Here is a 7,754-nt window from a genome sequence, read left to right on the forward strand (position 1 = left end):
KTTTTACTTACCCCCTGCAGAACACGTTTTGTCCCTGTCCCCTCCAGGCCCTGCCCATCCCAGCTCCCTCCAGAGTAGAAGATGCTGCCATAGCCCCACAGCATCTCCATCTGCAGAGCCCAACCCAATAATCRACATTCCCACGAAAGCAGAAAAGGAACCCATGCAAAAAAAGAGAGGAGCAGGCATAGCATTTTGTAAGTTTAAACGTTTTTCTYAGTTGGGCTAAGCTTATGGTAAACAAATTCTACATTAACACCAAGCAATACTATAAGAATTGGTTTTATGTTGAATTATATGTTGTATTTTTTTCATATACCATCCTCTCTTTTTCATTCTGTTCACACCCCCCAGCCATTCCTGTGCTGCTCTTTCACCCCCACGGGTCCCTCGGTGCAGCTCTTTCACCTACTGCAGTACTTTTTAAATTTTTTATACCGTTCTACTTTATTCTGTCCACACCTCGCAGCAGTTCCCGTGACTCTTTCCGAGCACCACCCCTCCCCGCCGGTGCCTCGGTGCACCTCTTTCACTGACACGGGCGGGCGGTGATGCCTCCAGGTGCCGCTCTTCTATTGCAYTTCATTGGATTTTATTCCATTTCGTTCCCACCTCGCCCGTTCCGCGCTGCGACTCGTTCAGGGCCATGCGGCAGCTCCGGCTTGGTCAAAAGCATCACCCCAAAAGGCTCCACGCCGGAGAGGAACCGCAGCTCCCGGGAAGATGTTTCTGCGGGATTCAAACAGGCTGTGTGCCGACAGGGAAGGGGCCGAACAGGACATCACAGCGGTGCCGCGTCCATCAGTGTTCAGCTCACAACCACTGACCCCTCCCAAGACCTAAAAGGCCCTACTGAGACCATCAAACTGGACTCACCGACCCCTAACTGGCAACCCGCACTCCCTCAGGACCCCCCAGTCCACCCCAGACTTCCACAGAACAGACAAGAACACCCCAGATCACACAATTGATATCCAAGGTCACCCACACCCCAAGGAGCTCCCCAAGGACAACTCAGGCCCTCAGGGGTGGGGGCCTCCCTGCAGACCCCCCTGGACCCATCGGTCTAAGACTATGTAGCCATCCTCATCCTCCATGTGACGGCAGAACCGGTGGGCACAGTGGTGCTGGTGACACTGGGCTGGCCACACCAGGAGGGGACAGGAARCCAAAGCACTTCTGCCCTGGGGCRCTGCCCGCTGTGGTGTGAGCTGATGGTGGGRCYGGAGYTTCCTGCCCCCACCACRCCCTAAYGCCCCRGTRAGGGGACAGAGGTGTTYGGGGTTTGTCTYCAGGCRAAGAAAAACCRGCACAYRGGGCTGCTCCCCAYGGCCCAAAGGACAAGGRGCCGTGRCACGAGCTACAGCGGGAGAAAAACCCCTCCTAACTCCAGGAAAAGATTAAGATRTTGGTGTGATCTCTGAGAGGCGAYARTCAATAAAATATCATTGAAAGAGGYATAAAACATSGAGAGTTGATCCATGAAATGCCAGATGCATCTGAAAATAGACACGAATTGTTTGGCAGAGCTCACGGCCCCAGCTTTTGCAGTCCTATGTGTGGAGTGGCACCCACGGGAAGCCCTGGGGCCTCAYTTCTCTTACCTGCTAATTAGGAGCCGTTTATTAGGCTAATTAATCGCTGTTTCCCTGTCTCTGTGCTACTTTGGTCCTCTGCCGTGCACAGGCTCACACGGGCTCAGAGGCTGTGGGTGCCGAAGGTGGGATTCAGCCTCCTAAAATCGCGAGCAGCCGAGGATTGCTCCCAGACAAAAGCCTCCAGGACCGGCGGCTGTGGCTGGCCTTGGACTCCCGGGAGCCGCCTCTCAGCTGCCCCCAACACGGGGGACACAAGGGGGACAAGGGGAGATATGGGGGTGATACGCCGGGGGCACACAGTGGACCATCAGTCTCAAGTTCCCCCCTTCCTCTGGCTGGATCTCGGGTCATTCCGGCACCAAAATACCCCTTAAAATGCCACATTTCTCCCTCTCTCTTCCCAATGTTTGCCCCAAAAGTGAAATTTCACAAATTTTTTTTTTAGGTTTCATTCGTTTTTTTAGGTCGATTACCCCCCTACATCACCCACCTCGGGGCAACTTTCACCGGCTGCCACCTGCCCATGCCCTCGGGAGCTGCTGAATCCACGGGAATTGTGATTTTTCCTGAATTAATGCTGGGTTTTGGCTCCAATGGAGGCTCAGATCTCGGCAGATTCTCTCTGGCAGATCCACTGCAGCCTCGTGTCGCAGTTCTGAGGGTCAATCCTATTCTCTTTGAGCGTTCCACAGGCTCCAGGTCGCTTCCCGAGGTGGAACCTGCGGGTGGCAGGAAAGAGCCCGTGTCACCGCCGGGGGGTTCTCGGGGGACAATAGGGTGCCCCCCCTGGCTCCCAGCACTCCCCCCGGCACTCACCGCTCCTGATCCAGGTCGGAGCCATTCTCCCAAGTCCAGCCCATCCCAGCCACAGGCACCGAGAGGCTGATCCAGAAGTGCCGTGAGGGTTTCTGCGGGGTTTCATTTAGGAATTGCTGGCCCGGTAAAGGAGAAGCTCTGATGCTGTTTTGATCAGCCCAAAACAGGCTCTGTCCTCATCCCGGAACTGACCCCCACCAGTGTCTGCCGCACTCTGCCACAGGCACCTGGGACGCTTGGACACGGCRGGGGGACTGACCCCAGGATTCTGGGGATCCCCTCACCCTTCCTTGGGTGCCTCCAGCCCCTCCGGCACCACCAGCCCCCCAGGTCCACTCCACATCCCCAGTGCCCTCATTCCTTTCACCAGCTCATCCTGATCCCGCGCCTCCAGCAGCGTGGAGCCCAGGTTCCCGCAGTCATCCCGGCTCTTGTTCCAAGGGTTCATCCCATCGGATACCCAGTAGCACTTGGTCCTGCCCCGCATCCAGCCCACGGGGCAGAGCCGGCATCCCTCGCTCTCTGCGGACAAACGACCGGATCCCGGCGCGCTGAGGCACCGCGGCAGGACCGGAGGGAATCTCGGCCCTGCCTGTATTTGAGGGAAGGTTTTACGAGGTCCCCGGGGGATGCGTTACCTCRAGGAGGGCACAGGATCCTCTGCAGCTCCCTGAAGATGCCATCCCAGTCCGGGCAGGTGATTCCCAGCGAGGCGATCCTGTATCCTGCAGTCCCCTTGGGCTGCCACTGCTGGGGATACTGAGCCCAGTCAGGRAAATCGGTGGTGGGGTGGGAAGGGGTGCCCAGACCCCTCTGCCACCCTGTAAACTCACRGCAGAGCACGAGGGACAGCACCAGGGCGGCCGTCAGGGTGCCAAGGAGGCAGAGGGGAGAGCAGAGAGATGTGGTGGGGACCCTCTGGGATTCTTGAAAGCCAGATCCTGCTGTTGGGGAAGGGATACGGAAAAAAGAGTGGGCTCAGGAGGACCCATCACCCTCCCCCAAAGCCACAGAGGCCAAGGCAGGAAGTCCTGGGGCAAAACAAGTCAATGAGACCCCCCTACACAGGAGCACGAGGTGTCCGGTGACCTCAAAATCCCCTCTGCTCCCTCTTTTGGGGTCATGGCTTGGGGCAGAGAAGATGGGACAGTAACCAACCACAGCCTCAAGAAAAACCCCCCAGACCTGCCTCCCTCAAGCTGTGCCTCAGTTTCCCCACCTTGCACAGCTCTTGGTGACTCCAGGGTGGCATCARTCCACCTCTGCCCCTTTCCAGTTCCACTCCCCCAACGATCTGGGGGTGGGGGCCAGCAGATGCGACCCCCCCAGTACCCACACCCTGAAGGGGTGGGGGCCTCCCTGCCGACCCTCCTTACCCCATCGGTCTCTACAGCAAGAGAAAAATCCCTCCTTACTGCTGGAAAATTGTGAGAATAAAAGACCAAGATGTTGGTCTTGATCTCTAAGAGATCTGACTGATTCCATCCTGCTGGGCCACGGTGGAAATCGCTGCCGTTTTATCACTCCCAATTTATCCGTCGGGATTGCAAACGCCAGATCCCTGTTGGATCCATCAGGGTGTGATGCAGTCAGTGCCAGGCATCCGTCAGTGCTCGGGGTCAGTGGGCATTTGAAATCCCGATGGATAAACTGAGTCCAAACTGGCAAYTCCAGCTCATTTTATCGTTCTTTTTCAATTTTTCTGAAGAATTAAATCAAGACAAAACTCCCTTTTGTCACCATTTCAAGCCTGAAACCAAGGGGGAAACGGAGGTTTCCTCTCAATTTTGACCTCTAAATGGTGCATAAGGAGAGTCTCTCCTCAATTTAAACCCAAATAAAAGGTGAATCAAGGGGGAGTTTTCCTCAATTTAGATGCCTAAATGAAGGGGAAACTGAGCTTCCTTCTTAATTTCCCTCAAGAAACACCATTTGGGGGGCTTTTTTGAKGTTTTTCTTCTATGAAAGTCCCTTCAAGTGAAGGGTCTCCCTCAATTGAACTTAAATTGGCACATAAAGAGGTTYCTCTCAAGAGAAGCCTTTTAAAACCAGGGACAGTGGAGTTTTGCCCTCAATTTTAACCTTAAGGTGATSCAAATGGAGCGCTTTCCCTCATTTCGAATCTGTGAAACGGCACAATAAAGGTTCTCCCCTTCCATTGCAACCTGAAAATGGAAAACAGAGATTYCCCATCAATTGAAACACCTGAAATCATGCAAAAGGTGTGTTTTCCTTCAACTGAGACCCTTCAAATTGTAGGTGATGGAGGACCCTCCCCCATTCAAATACAAACACAAAAAAGGAGTTTTTCCCCCATAATTTAAACCCCTTTACTTCTCGTAACCCCCCTTTCTGGGGGGAGGGGGCACTGGGGAGGGACTGGGGGCACTTCCTCCTCCTCACTGGTCACACCTGGGACTGTTGCACATTGGAGCATGAGGGGGACTTTCCTCCCAGTTCCCTCCCAGTATCCCCCTTACTGGCAAGCRCTGGGAGGGATGTTGAGAGCACTGRGAAGGAATTGGGAGCYCTTTCCATCCCAGGACTCCCAGTTCTCTCCCAGTGTTCCCAGTATCCCTCACAGTATTTTATAATTCCTCTGCAACAGCCTCACCCCACYTCCAGCAGCCCCTGGGAAGCTGCAGACAAGAGCACCAAACCTGGTATAAGCGATTCCATTTCTTGCCATATTTCCAGGGCAATGCAGAAACATTTCAAATATTTTTTTTTCAAAACATCTGCTCATTGTCCTTTAACGCAAAATAGCGATTCAATACGAAAATTATTTCAGGACAATGCAGAAACATTTCAGGTAATTTTTTTCAAAATGTCTGCTTCTTGTCCTTTAAGGCAGAATAGCGATTCCATACCAGTCCTGAGAAAAAGATGCTCKGGGGGGACTTTGCTCTCTGCAACTCCCTGACAGGAGGGTRYAGCCAGCTGGGGATTGGCCTCTTCTCCCAGGACAAGAGGAAATGGCCTCAACCTGCACCAGGGTTGGACATCAGCAGGAATTTCTGCAYGGAAAGGGTGCTCAGGCCTTGGCAGGGGCTGCCCAGGGAGCTTTGGAGTGCCCATCCCTGGAGGTGTCCMAGGAAGGGCTGGAGGTGGCACTCAGAGCTCTGGGCTGKGGACARGGTGGGGATTTGGACTCKATGGGCTGGGAGGGCTTTTCCAGCCTCAATGATTCTGTAATTCTGATCATTCCAAATCCATTCACAAATATTTCACACCTCAGTAGGTGTGCAGCCCCAAGCTCACACCCTTCAGAGATTTACCACCTCCACTGGGATCTGCACTACAATTTCAGAACGAGGCAAGACTTCAGCTCTTAAGAGACAAAACCTGRCTTTGGAAAAGCATTTCCTGGAGAGACATTTGGAAGGAAAGTGTCTCCCCCTGTTCTGACCATAGAKGGGGATGAGTCTCCAGTGTTAACCTCTGAAACAAGCTCTGAGTCCGACTCCCAGAAATTTTATTGGCCCTGCTTCCCAGCGCAGCGTTCAGACTGCACACGTGGAGGGAAAAGGCAATGCAGATTAAATAATTAATGCTGCTCCTGAGTATTGTTTCCCCCCTGAACTACAGACAATGACAGAGAGGGAAAAAAACCCCACCTTAAAGATGATTGATTGCTCAAGAAGAGAAAGGCAATATCAGACAGGAATATTCTCCGTCTTTCTGCCATGGCTTTGTCCAACATTCCARCTCCTGCACATAARARKTGSYTYWTAWRARSCAMYTYTTATGTCRGTGAGAATGTTAGTATTGATTAAATTTCAGTTTTTCTCACTGAAAACACTCTTTGTACCCTACTGCTCCCCTGTATCACCCGAAGAGTTTGGAAGCTGCTGCCTGGAGAGCTCCTGAGCTGTATCTTCCTTGTTAATCTTATCAGCCCCTTGTTTAATTGTAAAAACATTAAAAAAATACAACAAGCATTGGCCCAATGCCTTAGGATTTGCATATCTCTTCCAAAAGGAGAAAAAGAAAAGCTCCCCCCAAACCACAGAGTTTAAAAGTTCATGTTATCTACATGCGTTTTTAAAAGAAAAAGAGGAACAGTAAAATATCAGTACTGTGCCAGTGGTTCTCCAGTTATTTCAGTTCTCTTCTTTCACTTATAACATCTCTAAGAATACTTCAAAAAATCTTAAAAAATTCTTTAAAAAATATCTTTAAAAATCTTCAAAAAATAGTAAAAAAATCTTTTAAAAGTCTTTAAAAAATCTTTTAAAGCCTGTTAAAAGCTTTTAAAAATATTTTAAAAGTCTTTTTAAAAAATCCTTAAAAAGAATTTTAAAAAATATTTTAAAAAATCTTAGGAAAAAAAATCTTCCAAAAATCTTAAAACAAAAAAACAAGAAACCACACAAAAAAAGAAAAAGCTGAACCAGAAGCAATGTGGTTGCAGGCTTGTGACACTCCACAGAGTTTCAGTAAGGAACTTCATCCCAGCGACATCCCAAGCCACGTCCCAAAGCATTGAGYATCAGCTTTTAGCTTTTTAAAATTTATCTGCAAGAAAAGCTGCTGGGGAGGACCATGTTCCACGTAAATCCATGGAATTTCATCTGCACAGCTCTCTAAACTTGACTTGTGTCTCTTCTTGGTTCATGCATTTCTTGAGGGGACTAATCAAAGAATGCATTGACCTTTAGATAAACAGCTTCTGTCAGTGGGGATCTACCGTAAATGCACCATTTCCCAAAGTAATTTAAGCACCTTAATTTCACTTACCCAAATGGCTTTTAAAGAAATTTGGTTTAATACACTCCATTTCTAAACTGGGTGCTACATCACTCCTTGTAAATGTTATTCTTTGATCCCTGGAGAAAAGTTCCAAAGCAGCAAAACGCTTGTTAAGCAGGAGCAACTTAATCAAGAATTCAAATCAACAGCATGGGCAGAGCCTGACTTCAAAACTTAYTTTAAAACTGAATTAAAAATCGGTTGCATTGCCAATTGAGAGGTTTAGAAAGGTTTCCTTAGCAGTTGTTGAGATCACAAACCAATGAATTGTGCAGGGAGAGGATGAAGTGTGGGGCAGGGCAGGAAAGAAGGGGGAAACCTTCATTTGCACCACAGGTTTTTAACAAATGTGGTCACATCTCAAGGTAGAAACCATTCTAACCTTAAAAAAAATAATAAAAAAAAAATCCAGGAAAAGCTTCCTGGATATTTTTCATTTCAGCAAGAGCCTAGGAAAGTCCTCAGCAGCTGGAGGACCTGTAGAAACCATTCTAACCTTAAAAATAACTTTAAAAGGAAAAGTTTCCTGGATATTTTTCATTTCAGTGAGAGCCTAAGAAAGTCCTCAGCAGCAGGAGGGCCTGTAGA

The sequence above is a fragment of the Malurus melanocephalus genome, unplaced genomic scaffold (assembly GCF_030028575.1).
Source record: "Malurus melanocephalus ecotype Western Australia unplaced genomic scaffold, MMel_1.1 scaffold_858, whole genome shotgun sequence".
In the NCBI taxonomy this organism is placed as follows: Eukaryota; Metazoa; Chordata; class Aves; order Passeriformes; family Maluridae; genus Malurus; species Malurus melanocephalus.